The 17479-nt window shown below is 41.3% G+C and overlaps 1 protein-coding gene across 7 annotated transcripts in view; it reads left to right on the top strand.

The window, feature by feature from the left end:
- LRRTM4 (leucine rich repeat transmembrane neuronal 4) overlaps positions 1-17479 on the top strand; it is a 500507-nt gene that overhangs the window by 226346 nt on the left and 256682 nt on the right. Inside the window, exon 1 of one of the 7 annotated variants that reach the window (XM_064472623.1) lies at positions 6757-6909. The exons of the other annotated variants lie outside the window; for them this stretch is intronic. The gene's annotated coding sequence lies outside the window, so the exon portion shown is untranslated. Of the gene's footprint in view, positions 1-6756; positions 6910-17479 lie in introns of those variants that run through there. 7 annotated transcript variants of the gene reach the window in all.

Here is a 17479-nt window from a genome sequence, read left to right as displayed (position 1 = left end):
TTGTTTGATCCTTGGAAAGGCTAACACGACATCTCATTTTTACTTTGAATGTGCTTCATTTTGGAAGGGGCCACAGGCTGCAGCTTAAATCTCCAGTTCTTCAAGTCATGTAAGGATTGTACATTACTTCTGAGAGCGGTTTTCACACGCAGAAGGCTGAACACGTGCCAGGCCGCTTCGTACTCTGCAGCAACACACTCGAGGGAACTCCGGGAATTGAAGGACCCAGTTAGTTTTTTTTATTTCATCCAGCAGGCATGGTCCTGTGTAGGCTTCACCAAAGTCGTACAAAAAGGACACAGGTTTAGAGATTGCGGAGCCACCTGCTCTGAGGTTTGTGTTCTGGGTCTTTTTTACTCCAGACAGCGGGAAGGACAATGAAGTGGGGGACTAAGGGAAACCTTTCTTAACTTGAAGGATGAAACCAGAAAAAGTTACTGTTAATGAAGAAAGGAACCACTGCTACCTAGGGACTGAGAGTTTCTGAAATATTCTGCAACTGAGAGAAGCCTTTTAAGGATCTAAGCTGTGGCAATAAATACTTGCACTGAAATATGGATAAGATTCAAGTCCCCTGAGCTTTTTCACTTTCCTCTTTTGTGGACCTACTCCTTGATCTATCCCTGTCTCCCCTCTAAATTGAGCATGAAGTGTTGCTCAGGATATCTGTTCCATTGGAAACTGGTATTTTGAAATATTCCTTGTTCCAAATGATAGTAAATCATCAGAATTCTGTGTAAAGTAGCATGGGGGGGGACGAAAAATTAAATGATTGTACTGAAGCTATTTCAGTAGCACTAAAAAACTTGCACCAGCCATTCACTGATGGAAAAGTTGATCCATTGGAGTGAAAAGTTCTAATTTTGTTCTTGCTTTAGCGTTGTATGGCAGATTCCAGTGCAATTGGAATTTTATTTTTTGTCGCTGGAAATACGGCAAAAAATTACTCAACAGTGGTTCAGTACGTGCCCTGAGATCACAGGTTCTTTTTTAGTGAGTAGAGTGTGTATTCTTCATGCCTCTGCAAATATCCAGGGCTTTTGTTTCTTGAACTTCTATTTGAAGAGGGAATAGTAATCAATAGGAAGGTGCAGCAGAGTGCCGGCACTGATATATGTCAGTGTAGTGTTTTCTATTTTTAAAAAAAAAAAAAAAAAAAAAAAAAGGTGCTGTGATTGTACCTGTCTGGAGATGTACAAGTAGTTGTCAGTACCTGGGGCGACTCTGACTTCTGCTGAAAGGACAGTGCTAGCCAGGCCTGTCTGTATCGCCCGTGAGCCCCCGGTCGCTCGCACCAGCTCAGAACTAGCAGTTGAAGCAAAACAGAAGGGGGAGCTCGCAGAGCAGCGTTAGAGGAGGGGAGCTGGGGGCTCTGCAGTATAGCCCGCTGAAGCAGAGCTCCACTTTGCTTTTAGATTAGGAGGGAAAATCTGTTTCCAGTCTGTCCATGTTTATTGCTTAAAGCCACTAATGACCTGGATTTGAACCGGTCTCCGAAAGGGTGAAAGGCTCGCTCTCTCATTGCCCGTCCCCAGAAGCACACGGTTGTTCCCAGCACAGATTTGAAATGAATCCTGACCTGAAGTCACCAGCCTTAAGTTTCGGTTACTCTGATGATAGATGGCGATTTAAAGATTTTGCTTTCCTCCTCACTCTTCCTGTACCCGTTCCACCCTATTCTTTCTCCAGCCATATAAATCCAACTAAATCTTCTGAAAGGAGATTATGACTGGTAGATTTTAAACAGTGTAGAGCCATAAGAGAAGAAAACAAGGTGGATGTTCACATTCCAAGTATTTTCCCGTCGCCATTGCATGACAGACAGAAATGTCCTGAACTTAATCTGCCTCTTCAAAGGAAGATTCATAATGCAGATTCTCCTGAGCAGGGTATTTTCTTCTTGATACTAACACTGACTAATGTCTATAGCTGCTGTTGTTTTGGCCGCTTACTCCTATATTCTTCTTGGCATTTACTGCTATATTATACATTCAGTTTTGTTACAAAATCTTGTTGACTTCAGTAGGCTTTGTATCAGAGAGGACATCAGTTGCTCTTTTCTACCCTTTGGCCTGAATCGTGTTGTGCTTAATTCACACCCGTTCCATATTCCTAGAGTAAAGGAGCTATAGGATAGCTGAGCAGCAGGCCCTGATCTCTCCGTGGAATTCCCGCGGCAGTTTTTGGAGTCTGTAGCGGGTGTTTGTTGTTTGTTCAGTGTTTGCATGGACTTCATTAGGAGTTGTGCATGAATAATGAGTGCAGAATATGGCTGTGGTGCCTAGTGAGGTCTGCCATCTGGTTCTGGTTAGCTGGCAGTTTCTGATGACTGTTTAAAAAAAACCAGCAACAAAGCCCTGACTATTAATTGATGCAAATGGACGTGTCTCTGCTGTCACTTTGTCTTCTGAGACCCCTCCAATTTCTTGTGTAACTCTTCTATTGTGTATTCTCCAAATGCTACTTTATGAGCTCCTAAGAGCAAGTGATCTTTAAAACAGCAGTTAAAACAATATAATCCCTTTGTCTTTTATGTTCCTATTATTGTAAAAAAAAAAACCAAACAAAAACATAGCAAAAGCTCTGATCACATTAGGGAAGTCCTGGAGATGTGTACAAAGACTCTCTGTCATTGTGCTATTGATTTTATATTGTTTGTAATACTTAGTGAAGCCAAGGTGTGGTGGATGAGACTTTCAGAAAGGGCTGCTGATCTAAGGTTTTTATTTTGGTTTTGGGCAACCCAGTCTGGAGTAACTTGCAAGAGGCTGATTTTTGAACTCTGAGCTGTCCTCACTTTCTGTACGTCGCATTTACTTGTGAGTGTCTGAAACCAGGGAAGTCGACTCCCTGAAGATCTCCCTAGTTAACTTAGATAATATTCTAGCAACATGCAACATGCTGTCTCCTTTCCTTCATGCGCTTTGCTGACTTGGCCAGCATGAGGAAGCGGCCGCATACTGGCAAGAATGTCTTCAACAGCCTCAGATTCACATACTGATGATTCCTGCCTAGCTGATTTCTCTCTTATCTGCCCCGTCCCTCTGCTGAAGATTCAGTATGGGGAGCATTCTCGGAGACAATAGAAACTTTATCTTCTCTAGTTCAAAACCAGGAAGAATCTTTTCCTGAGACCAGTAAGGTTCCCTCCTACACTGCTTGTGGGCTTTTTCCCATTTTCACCTCAAAGTCTTGTTTATGCAGGGGTGGGGAATGGCTTCTCTTATTCCCACCTGGTTCAAATCGATATGATGACCTTCGGTGAAGCTGTAATTACATTGGTTAGGGATGCATCAAACCTCAGGATACTTGATTTGTCCTCAAAATGAGGTGAGGACTCTGAATGTTTTTTTTTCTTCCCAACCCTTTGCAGCTGTAATTGAGTTGAAATCTGCAGGGATCACTTTAAGATTACACTAATAAAGGAGGTAGGTTAATATCTCTTCTGTCCTTGGCTTTACTGCAGGCAGTAGCAACAAGGGGCCTAATTAGTGTTTGGGTTTGTTGGTTATGGAGGTTGCTCCAACAGAAACTGGACTGACACCATGAAACTCGGTAGACTTAGGTCTTCCAACGTTGTGTTTTTATATTTAGGAGAAAAGAAATCTAGCAGGAGGGAAGTCAGAGGAGTGCAAAGTAGAATCCTCATTAGAGTAATTAGCGTAAGTCATTATTTCCTAGAAGCCTCAAATGGCCACATTTATTCTAAAGAGGTGCCAAGGGTATGGCTGAATGCAGCTACGACATCTGCCTTTGGGAGGGGAGGAAGGGAGAGCGTTGTTTGCTGCCCATGTTTGCTTACATTTTCTGGCTTAGGTGATATGTGATCCTATTAAGCTCAGTATAGCTAATCCTCTTTCATGGTACTAATTTCTTGCCATTATCTTTATTTGGCTGCTAATTTCCCTTATGGTATTCTTCTACTACCCTAATGTTAGTGAGTAGCTTGAAATACTTCTTGAGTATCCTGCAGGAAAAATCCTGCCTGGTATGTGCCAATGTCCCTGGAAGGAAAAGGAATCACTGGTAGGGCTCAGAAAAAGTGTGTCTCCTAATAAACCCCTTTGCTATTAATGGCATCTCTTCTGAGTATCTGCTGTGTTTCCATTTCTGAAATTCATTGTGTACTTTTGTGCTGAAGCGGAGTTATGTTGCCTCAGTGAATACTAACAAGCAGCTTTGCCAGGAAACTCCTTTTACCTTGAACGGGAAAAGGAGATAATGGAGTTGAGAAGAGAAGGTGATCTGCTGATGTCCTGGAATGCATTCCTGGCCTTTCAATTGCAATTCCAGTGTTGTATGTTAGGTCACCCTTTGCATCCCTCCTGCTCTCTCACATCGTGAGCCCACCTTTCAGGCTCGTTCATAACCTCCTGCTCTTGTCTAAGGCCAAAATTCCTCGTGGACAGACCTTTTATGTGTTCAGGCTATTGGTAGAAGCAAGTTGGGGTTTTGGTGTTTTCTGGGGGCGGTTCTTGCTTCGGTTTTTTTTGTTTGGTTGGGTTTTTTTTGTTTGGTTTGTGGTTTGTTTGGGTTTTTTTTAATAATAAATGGGGTTTGTTGTATTTGCATTGGTGATAGATCAGCCCTATCTAATGCTTTTTCAGCCACTGTATGCCATTCTGACCAAGGTTCTCTGTCAATCTAAAGGTGATGTATAACTGGGGAACATGGCTAGACATACTTGCTCTGAACTAAAACAAAGGTTTATGGATGGCATTTCTTTCTACCTGTCTTTTAAGCATCCCTTAGGAAGGGTATGAGGTAGATTAAATTCTGTAGTATGAATCTAGGAGTTTCTTCATAACACTAAGGTTTTACATGAAGCTTTTTATTAAATTATCTGGCCTCACCGCTATTTATTATGTTCTTGTATTTAGTAGGGCTGTATCTAAGGGAGAGCCTGGCTGAGCCCGGTATGTCACAGTTGTCTGCTGAGGTCATCAAAGAGCTGTGAATTAAAAAATGTCCAATAAGTGAAAGGATTCTGTACTTTCCCCATTTAAAAGTGGAGAAAAGCCATGCAACAGCTGTGAAATCAGAGAGTGTCACAACTGCATGTAGGCCTTCTGCACCTCCTCTCAGATTTAGCCTTCAGGTTGTACCCGTGGAAACTCCTGGCCAGCACACAGCACCTGGCTGAAACCACTTTCGCGTTCTCTGGTCTGGTTCTTTCAGTTGTTATTTGTGGGTTTCCAAACCAAGTGAACTTCCAGGCTTCGGAACTGCCTCTTTCTTGAATGCTCCCTCCCTGTGAATGATTTACCTTTCCCGAGGGTGAGGTTATTAATCCTGTCCAATCAATCCATTAAATGGATCCCATAGTTCCAAAGGATTTAGGCATGGTAGACAGGGCTAAGAGCTCCTGGAAACGAACTAGAGTGCTTGAAAGGGTCACTAAACTATAAGGGCACTGGGAAATTATTTATTGTATCATTTATGAACATTTTATTCTTCATAACAAAAAAAGGTGGTTTCCTTTATGCGTAGCTCTTAAAACTGAATCTTTTGTTTTTAAAGATGTCCTTAAATGTTTTAGCTGAAATATTTAGAATTTTGCTTCTACATCTGTCTAGAAAGAGCTGCTATTTGAAAGATTTTTAAAAAATATGTAAAATATTTGTCCCTTCCTTTGGCTGCTGATTAGCAATTGGCCGCTTGTATTCCTATTCCCTGTAAGAGTTACTGTTTTCTAGCCAGAAACTTTTGGCTAGACAAAATCAGAAATATGGCAGGAAGCAGAGAGGCAAATATTGTCTTTAAGCAGAAAGTTTTTTTGAGGATAAAAAAACATCTGAAATTTACCTTTCCTTCCAGTTTTCCGTTTGGGATGGTAGGGTAGCAGGACATTTTTCTTTGGGATAAGCATCTTTTTGTTTTCTTGCTGCCAGCAATGGAGAGCGAATGCTATTGCTTCACCTTGCAGAACCAGCTGTTGGCTTTACCACAGATGCGGTGTGAGAGATTGATTCTCTCCATCTTCTTCTGGATTTCAGAGAGAGTGAAGGCCCCTATGGTGTCTCGGGGCGGAAAGGTGTCAGGTGCCTCACATCCTAGTCTGTGCCTGCAGCTCCTCAGTGTACACAGTGCAAAAGACAGAGCTGCAAAACTTAGTGCGTAGAACACAGTTGTCTCTTATTAAAGCCAAACAGTCTGGGGTTTTTTGCCTCAATTCTTTTAGAGCAGTTTGTTCTTCTTTGGTGTTCTTTGATAATTTATTTCATCTGCTTTCAATCACTCTATTCTGTCCTTTATCAATAAAATAAAGTCAGTAAATCTTTCCACAGTGGAACTCTTTCTTTTTTTAAGCTCTTTTTTTTAATTCCTGTGACAGTGCCCAGTACCCAGCTCAGTGGTTGCAGTGTGCATTGCAAGTAACTGGTAACAAAGTGGTATCAGCAGAGGGAGGAACAACCTAAGCAATGCTAGGCATAATTACTGGTTTTAAACCTAATTTGTCAGACAGTATTTTCCCCTCTGTTATTCTCTGAAAATCTTTCTTTGTTATGGAGAGGAACAGATACTCTAACTGCAATATGTTCGCATTTGGGAAAGATTGAAGGGCTGCGTTTTGACCTGGACATAAAATGTGTCAAATTAGACCTTTCAGCATGGAGATGCTGTGTGGTTTTAATGAAATCTGTCAGATACATATGAATAGTTAACCTACCTTTCATTTCCACAGCTTATTAAAATCATTAAAATGCAGCAATAATTATGATAACTTCTGACTGGTGTATTTATATCAACCCCAGTGTACCTAAAGAAGGGTTATGCGAGGATGTGAACTATTGCAGAAGGTTAGCGATGCTTCTTCCTGCCATCAGAATGTGAAACTACAGTTCGTCACCTTTGCTGTACGTCTGTTGGTTTTTTAAGTGTAGGATCTGACCTATAGAATCCAAAAAGGTGAGAATTTTGCTAAACATTTTTCATTTTTCAATTAGAAATTGAAAATTAAGTCAGCTTTTATTCAAAACTGCACAGCTTCTCGTGAGAATTGATCCTCTGTCACTAGAGACAAACTGAAGAATGTGTTTGTCCCTATGGATCTTCACAGTTTTAAAACAAAGATGATGGGCTAGAATATTACCTGAGGGCAGACCTCATCTTTTAAATCAATGCTCATGCGTCCTTGCAATGACATTGTTATTTATTCTTTAGTATTTGGCAGTAGAAATCTCAATGTGTTTTTAACAAGTGGGACCCCTGCTAAGCAGGAACAGAGCTCTACCTTTTGGTTCAGGCTGTACGTACTCATACAGGGTTTTTCAAAGCTCTTGGTATCAGAGATTTGGTTGTGGTTGTAAATTTTCTGGGGTTTGCTGCTTGTAATTGGTAGAATTGTTTGCCCTGTTTTGGTGAACTGATTCAAAGGCCTGAAGTTTCCGAAAGGTCTTTTGTTAGTACTAACTGAAACAGATCTATAATGAATGTTTCTACAGTGGCAAAATGATTTTTCAGGCTTAGTACATAAGACATTTCTCTACTTGACTCATGTAGATCATAGAAATGAGCGTAACGGAGCTAATTTCTGAAAGCTGAAAATATACAGCTTTTCATGGAAATGAGTAGCAAGATTCCTGTTTGCTTTATATGAAGCCCAAAAAGAACGCTTTTGTTCCAGAGTTGCAATTTCATCTTGTGCTTGCCAGCCAGGGAGTCTGGTGTCAAGGAATTTAACTCTTAGATCTGTGTGTCTTAAAGACTGTGGAGGGGAGGGAGTTCCTTCACCTGAAGGGCCCTGTCCGGCTCTGTATCAGGGTTTTCAAGCATTGGCAAGTAATTGGTGTAATTCTTCACAGATTATGCTGTAAAAGCAAAAAACCGAGCATCATTGATTTTGTTTTGTAATAAGATGACAAGTTTGTAATGAACACTGTTTTCAAAGATTAAAAAAAATATATATACTTTTCACTTTTCTGACATAATGTCAATATCTTTCTCCAACTGTTTTGAACACCTTGATGGTTTTTATCTTAAAATCTGTTTTTGAGAAAGACAATTAAGGGAAAAGCTAGATCTGCCATTGAAAGAGTGTCACTTCTATCTCTGTTCTAAATTCTTTTGTGTTTCATAAAATAGCAGTATAAAATAGTCTTACGAAATCCAAGTGGGTCCTTGTGCTCCACTTCGGGTAGCTTGTCTGATCCGTCATTGTTCGCGTGTTTGATTTTCAGTGGTCAGGCACTATGCGATGTTATTTACGTGTTAGGTTGTTAGATGGATTATTCTAGTATCATTGCCGTGCCAGACTTATTGCGATACTCCTGAGAGCTAAGGAAAACTTAGGTTTTTACAGTGAGAACTGAGGCACAGCGGGGCTGATGGGGCTTGGTCACAGCCAAATCCATACCGTGTGAGTAAACTACAAACAGTCTGAGGAACGGCAGTGGGGTCATGAAAGACGTGGAATGGCTTCTATTCAGGTAGTGCTAAACAGACAAGGACTCTTCATCTGAGAAAGAGACACTTGCAGGGTATGATAAAGATCTGTAAAATCATTAATAACGCAGAGACACTGAATAGAGAACAGAAATTCAGCCTGTCTTACAATCTAGGAAATAAGGGTCCTCAAATGAGAAGCATGGGGAGAGTTCAGATCAATTGAGAGGGCATAGTTTTCTTTTTCACGTAAACACTGGATTTCTCTGCCACAGGACTTTGTGAATCCCAAACTTCTGCATAAGTTGAAAAAGCAATTAATCACTGGGGGAAGAGGAAAAACCTTTTTAGGCTGTTCAGGCTGAAAACTATTGCTCAGATTAGTGCTGAACACTGACCACTGCAAGCTCGAAGTATGTAACGGAACTGCTGTTAAATGCTTGCCTTACACTTTCCTTCAGCCAGTGCCAGAGGTGGACTTTCTTCCAGTTCACTAAAGCCATTTTTGACTTTTTATGCTTAATATAACAGAAGAATTGAAACCTTGAATGGGGGAAGCGTATGCAGGGGCTGCAGCTGCTTGTAACAGCAGTGTCCTCTGCCCAAGCCTGTTCCCAAACATGATCAATCCTTCCCAATTTACACCTTCAATCAGCTCTGTCAAAGCTGTAGAGAAAGCTTGAAGACGGAGCAATTGGAATCTCTGTCATCCTCCCAGCACAGCTTTTCACCATTCATTTTTGAGATAACAGTATTTCTGAAATTATTTTGAAGGGATACATACCTTTAATTGGCTGAGCATGAATCCTGAAGCTGATACGACACTGAAATATCAAAGCTTCACAGCTCCTGGCTATGGGTTCCAGCAAAACTGCTGAAACATAATGTCATGCCCAAGAATAATGTGACTCCATAGGCTTACTCTGAATGTGCATGCAGTCGAGGCAGTGTGATCTACAGGCCCTTGAAACTGGGCAGCTCCAACTTCAGGGAGATGCCTGTTCTGCTCTTTTTCTTTATTTTTTTATTGTTAATTAATGAGGAATAGAAGGAAAGACTGGGGCTGAGCTCTCTTGCCATGCTTGCTTTGCTTGAATGTGTCAGGGTGGCTTATAAGAGGATGTAGCAGCTGATCAGTTCCTGCTCAGAGATGAGAAAGTGGAGGGAGATGAATAATGGGGAAGCCAGAATTACAGCTTTTATGATTTCTTAGGCAGCTGATGCATGGGGTTTGCTTTTGGGGTTCAAGTCATGCAAGTGGAAAAAGGTATTAATGGTCTGTATATTCAAAATAAACTTCATCAGCATCTAACATTTTTTTGCTGTTCCACCTATAAAATTTAAATTATTTAAGAGTGGTAATGAACTTGCAGTAAAAGCTAATCCCTGACACACTATTTTTATCATGATTCTCCCTTTCTAATGAAACGAAATGGAATATTGTCATTGGCTTCGGCAGAATAAAGTTAATAGATAACGATCAGTTTTGAACAACCTCTTAGCAATACCTTGGGTACCTTGATGAAGTCTCTGTGTGGGTTCCTAAACCACTGTCTGCAGGCATCATGTTAACGTATGAGATTCAGCCTTTTAAAAACAGGTTTCCTGTTCTTGAGGAATGCAGTCCCTTAAAATTCACTAAGTATGGCAAACAGAAAGAAGGCAACTTTTATTATCTTCCAAGATATGTTGATGTTTAAGGTAATCATATACTTTTTTTTTGGGTGGTAGGAGAAATGCAGGATTCAGTTTTGCAGGCTGGGAAACAGCCATACTAAAAATGGTTTCCTGCAAGAACACGGGGCAGTGAGAATAGGAGAGACTTAGTAAGAACCTTGCATAGAGGAATCGAACACAGTGCTCTGCTGAAGCCAGGACGGAAACTTATTTCATTAACAGTGCCCGCACTAAATGGTTATATGTCTTTTGAAGAAGTGCAACAGCACGGAAGGTGCAGCTGTTGAAGAATATTTTGTTTTTCACGGAATGGAAGCAGGTCCCACCAGACACTTGTTTCCCCTCAGGATTAATGGACAGGAATGTGAAAAAGCAGTTGTTTAAAAATAAGTACTGCACGCATTAAGGACAGCATGAAGATGAAGCAGTGTTTTGTCCATCAACTGCTCTACGGGATTTTGTTTGCTTTAGGGATACTGAGATGAAAACAGTTAGGGGCTGAGGCAAGAAAACCCCTACAAGGAGAATAACCTCTTTAGGTTTAAGGTATTTAAACTATTAAGAAATTTGCAGCAGTGTGATACAATGCTTGAAGTAGAAAACTACTGTGTTGTTCCCGACTCTGTCACTGAATCACTAGGTGACCTGGAGTGCATCCCTTGCCTTCTATTCCAGCTTCTTCTGCAAAGGGAGCTCATTCTCGAGCCTTGCTTCCATTAGGAGAGTAGCAGGTGTCGCGCAGCCCTTGTTAACGGCTGATTAGAACCTACTGTGGGCAAGAACAGCCGTGATTAAAATTGTTAGCTGCTCAGAAATAACTCTGCCCTTTTTAGCTGACACACAAAAGAAGAAATACCGGCAAGCATGTTTACTAGCTGAGATGAATCTTGTGGTTGTTGGGTATGATAACGTGCAATTCTGATGCGATCCCTGGCTCTGCCAGGACACTGCAGAGAATTCATGTCCCGCTGAAGTTAAGCGACCTTCAGCTCCGTCGTACTTCACTGAGGCAATGATCTACTGAAGTGTCTCAGTTAAGGCAGCTTCCCAAGCTCCAGTCACCTGGCTCTGAAAATCCCAAGCTCCGCAGATCTCCGTTTCATGTTCCGTTCTGTTAGCGGCTCTGTGTAAATCGAAGCTGCTTCTCCTCAATAGAAGAGCAGATAAGGGGAAATGTTACTACATCCAAACTCAAAACTGAAATTTTTCATCAATTGTTGCAAAACATTGTGAAACATCACTTTGATGCACTCTGCCCGGTTTTGTTGTCTGAGCTGTTCACAGCCTGAAGCGCTTTGCTACAGTAAATTATTTATACAGATTTTAGTAATAATAATTATCTGTAAGTGGTGTTTTACACCATAGTCTGTGCCAAAGGGATCTGTAGTAAGCTGGTTGGAATTTTCAAACACATTAGGCATGTAAATGCTAGTAACTCTTTCAGAGTTGGATAATTTTAGACTTTTTTAGGGGGTAAAATAACGGTTTGCATTATTTGTCTCTGGTTTTCCGTGTATGTGCTGTTCACTAATGCGGACTTGCTTGTTTGTTTCTTTGGGTCTGCTCCTGGTTTGACGCTCACAATTGCCCTCTCAATAGATGCACTCTGGATACACATTTATGGAAGTGAACTCTGGACTGGATTCACAACAAAAATTGCTGCTGGAGACACTGGAGCAGATCTATTAGTTTCTTTTATTCTATCTGCGGAGGACACAAACCCTTCCTGTCCTTTGCTTTCACTCTTTCTATATTCTGCGATAAAGTTCTGTGAATTTAGGGAATTTAGTTGAAATTCAGGCATTTGTTTTGTGTTCATGTCACACGTTGTTTCTGCCACAGTTGCTCTCCTTCCCCCCTCAGTGAGTAGCAAACTAAATAAAAGGAGCTTGTGTGAGATTTGGCTCAGCAGACTGTGCTCTGTCCCTGTGCCAAACGTCTTAAAGCCGCAGTACCCCACTGGTGAGCCCTGAGCTCCAACTGCGCCGGCTTCAGTGAGTTCTCAACTTCCCCATTTCTTTTTTTCTCCCGTAGCACTTTTAACTGTTGGTGATTCTCTGACAGAATGAAATGAAGAAGGTCTAACCAGGGTCGCTCTTTGTGTACCTAGTAATGGATTAGACCATGTTGCACTGGTTGGAATGGGGTATTACAATGAGCAGGCAGGTAAGATGGTGGTAGAAAAGCAGCTGTTTATTGGGATTCAGCTACAACCTGAAGGCTCTGGGCTGATTAAACCTACGTGGGGTATTTTTTCCTGTGTTTGCAACCTTCTACCAAGGTTCGTTCTTGTGTACACTGAAAACATCTACAACGGATGTTTTGCTTTGCACGGCAGAAGTATGCTGTTAGAACATGATAATAATGGTTAATTGTTCAAAAATTGTCTATACTGGACTTTAGTACCTAAGTTGAACTTCAGCTCACTTCCAAATTTCCTGAGCCAGCAGCTTCAAAGTCAATCAGGTTATTTAAAAAATTGCACACCGTACCACCACTCCCTTTCCATTGCCTCACGGATATCGGCTGGAAGCTTCAGCCAGCACGTAAGTGCAAGCTTAGGTCATGCCAGGTGGATTCTGTTCCTGCTGGTGCCACTGATTGCCCAGCACTTCAGCAAACTACCCAGTTGTTCCCTATCTCATCCTTTGCAATGCGCCCTCACTCACCAGGCGTGTTAAGGAGCGCCTAAATCAACGGTAACATCTCTGGCTGCTGAAAGGAGTTGCCTTTTGCTGTTCAAAAATGTAAACAGAACTCATACTAAAACAGAGCTCATACTAAAATTTTTCATGATGCCAAAAATGAACTGTTGTCTCCTTACAGGAAACCCACCTGACTGCCAGCATCCATGAAAAGATCTTTCTATGTAACAACATTGTAATCCATCTTGCAGTTCCCCGTAGAGGAAAGGCTCCTCTCTTTCTCTTTCCTTTAATAACTGAATCTGATTTTGCACGGAGAGGGGCCTCGTGGCAATGGAAGAAGATACAGGAGGGCTGGCAGCAATTTCTGGCTTTCCTACAGAATTTGTAGCCTTGGGCAAGTCAATTGGTGCTTGTGCTTTTTAAAATATATATACGAGAGAGACAGTCTTCGTAATGGCTGTTACTGGCATTGGATTGCCATAACTGCTTGGTGAACAGCAGGCCAGGCACAGATGTTCACAGCCCCTCGTGGAACCCTCCTCACCCAGCAAATGAAGTAGAACGTCACCAGAAGGGAGAGGAGGAAGACTTGGGAACTCTCTCTGTTGGGACATGAACCTGTGATACTTAGAGCACTCTGCCTTGTCTTAACCTTAGTGTAATGACTGTGATGTTTTCATCTGGGGTTGGAGATCAAATATTTTTGTTATGTCCTGATTCTTCTCCACTCCCAAGAGCGTTTCTCTGGTCCGGTTTAAGCACAATCATTTGGCTGTTGATGTTTATTAAAAAAAAACCCCAAAACCAAAACATCTTCCTTTTCTAATGTTGTTAACTCACGTTACCGATTTCCTCCTGCAATGACAATGGGAAGAACTGCATTTACTTAAAATAATACAATGCAGTGAAAATTTTTGTGTCTTGCTCAGTAAAGGAAAAGATTCAGGGCAGAGTAGATGGTTGGGGACCTGGAGAACAAACAGTAGGGGAAGAAAAAGCACGATCTCTTTGCATATGCTTTTATATGCTCTAATGAAATACTTAGTAATAGGCATGTTGACAGCAGTCTTACTGTTTGGTAGGGCTTTAAGGGGAATGACACTTCAAATTGATCCCTCTTGCATGCTGGCCGCATTAGTATTCCATACCCACGTCGACCCGGTCATCGTCAGCATGGCATGCTAATTAGTACTGTCCCTCTTCTGCTCTTCCTTCCCCCATCTCTTCCCTTCCCCTTTGCTTTCCAATTCGGCCATCCACTTCTATCAGTGATATATGGTTTATATCTTCCCAGCCATTATGCTGATGACCCAGGGCAGCGCCTGCCACTTTTGATAAACTGTCAGATTATTTTTGGAACGTCCACATATGCTTTTCTGGAGGTACAATTTAGCGCTATGATAATCTACTAAATTGCTTTCTGTGCTATGCCAATTCTCACTTCTGCTGCTCTTTTTAAGGTTTACATTGCCAGAGAAAAAGTGTGCCTATCAAATTTGAGGTGATGCTGCACCCCAAAAATGGGACGGGTGCGCTGCCAGACTGTTTATGAAATACAGGATTAAATAACGTTTCTGTTTCTTTTGTGATGTATATGCAGAATACAAAATTATTGGGAAAATGCATGCCCCTTTTTTTGCCTTAAAAAGTCCATAACATTGAGCTGCCTTTCATTAATTTTACTACATAACGAATTGACAACATTACAATATCGGAGAGACTACCTAGCATAACTTTTATGTGAATAGTTAATAAACCTACTGCTCATAAAATATTAAAGAAAAACTGTGTTTAAAAGTTGAGTTAGCTGCCTATGGTCGAGGACTGTGTTTAGAGTTGGAAAACACATGCTTGAAAAAGGTGTCTGCTGGACTCCATTTTTCAGGACTCTACGCTATAGCATGCAAAAAGGAAAAGTTGAATGGGTGCCCTGGGGGGACGGTACCCAAGTGAAGTAGGAAGATGGTGGTGGTTTTATGAAGTGTCATCCTCCAAGGGCAATGTTGCAGTTCGTAGATCCCACGAGCTATTTGGTTGCCAAAATAATATTGATTTTGTTGGCGTTTAGTCCCCGCAGAGGCATTAGGCGCCCGGCACCACTGGTGATCTGGGCCTGAGTAATAGCAAGGGCCAGGTCGCTCAGCCTTGTGTGTTTGAAACGGTTGAGACTAAGGCAAAACTGAGTCCCTGCATTTGTAGATAAACCCCTTCTAAAGGGCTGCCTCGCCTGGATTTCATGTGAAGTCAGGAAGGCTCTGTGAGCAGCGCTGGATTAGAAGAGAAGCCTCTCGCACGTGTGGGTGATGTAGATGCTCTTAGATGGGACTGGAGGTGCGATACCTGCTGAGGCAGGAAGGCAAAGGATTCCTCGTTCTGTGCCGTTCTCCTAGTGACTTTTCAGGGAGAGGATCCACAGCGCGTGATGAGTGTGAAGGGGAACTCAGGCAAGGTTTATCAAGTACTATTTGCTTCTCAGTAAGACGACAAGTCTGGGCTGGTGCTTGATTCTATTAGTAGAGCAGATTCAAGATAAAATCTGTGAACCTGTGTATATTTAGCTTTTGGGTTGCTCCTTATTAGGATGGTTCTTGTAGCAACAAATGGTATAATTTTTTTTCTACTTATTTTTTTCTTAAATAGCATGCAAATGTTTTTTTTTTTTTTAATTTAATTTTATTTTTAAATAACACTAAGCATAAAGTTCCGTTTGGTTCATTTTGGGGAAAAAATGTGTCTGACCTAAATAGAAAAACTATCTTTGATCTTGCAGAGATTGAACTGTTAGGAAAAATTAATAACTGAAAAATGAACACGTGTGGCATCTCTCCAGAGAACAAAATATATCTTTGAATCAAAGAAACTTAATGCATCAGAAGCCAACTTCCCACAAAGCTTATGCTTTTAAACAAAATGATTAGAATTTTAAAAAGGAATGTATAGGAGATGAATGACCAGGCTTTGCCAATATTTTTGTAAATGAAAACTCTGTGTCGTGTGTTGTGCTCTTCCTCACTTTGTGTGGTGAGCTGGAAGTGGGCCATCCCTTACTCGCAGATGCTACCTGTGAATAGTTTCACACTACTGAAAGGCCTGAACCTACGAGGCGTTCGTCTTTGAAGGCCGTCTGTAATGGCGGGCGATGTCGGGAAGTCATTATCTGTCACTCAGGAAAACCGTGATAAGCAGACTGCCTGCTTCTGACGTGGCACTCAGGTGAAGAAGATGGAGAAATAGAAGCTTACAGAGGAAGCCTGAAATACATGGCCTGATTTTTCCGAATTGGCAAGTGCTTAGCGTTATTGAACATGGTGTTTGCTCAGCGCTTTTGAAAATCTAAGTTACTTACTGCAATCCTAAATGCTAAGTTAAAAACTGAAATTTATACTCATTGTATGAAAATATTATCTTTTTCTTTTTTTTCCAGAATCTTGCGCTCTATCTCTGCATGTCGTTCTCAGTCTGTAAATAAGGGCAAAGTATTATTTTCTCTCCTGTCTCTGTCTATATTCTACGTTTAAATTTCAGGTTCTTCAGAGGTCTGTCATTTATTACTGTATGTACAGCCCTTAGCACCACGGACTTGGATTTCAAATAGGTCCTCTGTGAAGTTCTTTAATGTAATTAGCAATGGTCATCTGATTTAAGTCATAAAGTATGTGTAATGCTCTGCCCATGGAAGGCTTAATTAATTAAAATTCATTTAATGTATCACAGAGCTCGTTCAGTGAGGAGCATGCTGGAAATACCAAGTATTATTTATTACTTCTTTAGTGAAAATGCAGATAATAACTTGAGATTGTGGTTCCAATTTAAGGCATTTGTATATGAACTCAAATTCCCCAAGAGATAACTTGACCTCAATTTCCATTTATTGACAGTGTGTCTGGCTGGCTCACCCTCCTAAGGCATTGTGGTGTGAAATGGGAGATGAAATTAGAGAAAGAATCAAACTGCTTCCTTCTTTTTGTACCCTGTACCTGGTTTATAACAAAAATGAATGGATATTTTATATTAGAATGTGGATCATCCCAAAGAAATACCTCTTCCAGCTCCATGCTCCTTCCTTTTATTGTTTTTGTTAGTACACGCAGGGCACATTAAGATCAACTTTTATTTCTCTTAAATTTATAATTCACCTAGAACTCGAGAAGCTAAACCAGGATGCAATAGGACCTGATACAGCAAACGTAAGCCTGGCACTGCTGGGCTTTATTTCCTTATTTACTACATGCTAAGGTAATTACAGCATCACCTCTACACCTAAGAATATATTTGAGAGGTAGATTTTTCTCTACTAGTGGAAGTCTATAAATCTGGTTTACTAAGTGAAGCCAGTCCGAGCTCATGGAATAGGGAATTTGGCCCCTGGATTCTTGTTATGGCGTAGGAGAGGAGAAGCGGAGCCAGCCGTTTTCGGGTGAAACACCCGGGCAGCTTTGTGTTGCTGCATATCTGCGTTCCGGAACGTCTTGCTGTTGCTGCTGGTGGCTGCGTACCACGAAAGTAGCGTCAAGATCGCTGGGTACCTGTCAGCAATAAAGCTAAGGAAAACCTCTCTGCGCCTTTGCAGTCGCTCTGAAAGCGGTTCGTGCTTTGGTCCTGCCATCTTCCGTAATTAAAGACACGGTGTCAGTTTTCTGCAGTCAAACAGCACGGTCACGTTTACCATGTGAAAATAATGGAATGACAATTAAATCAAGGGCATGTCCGCATGAGAAATTTAGTTTTTGTAAGGTGAAAAGTGAGTAGTTCTCTTGGTCTGTGTGACT

Source organism: Phalacrocorax carbo, chromosome 24, assembly GCF_963921805.1.
Source record: "Phalacrocorax carbo chromosome 24, bPhaCar2.1, whole genome shotgun sequence".
Lineage (NCBI taxonomy): Eukaryota > Metazoa > Chordata > Aves > Suliformes > Phalacrocoracidae > Phalacrocorax > Phalacrocorax carbo.
The sequence above is the reverse complement of the archived record's forward strand: the minus strand, read 5'-3'. Positions and strand labels throughout refer to the sequence as shown.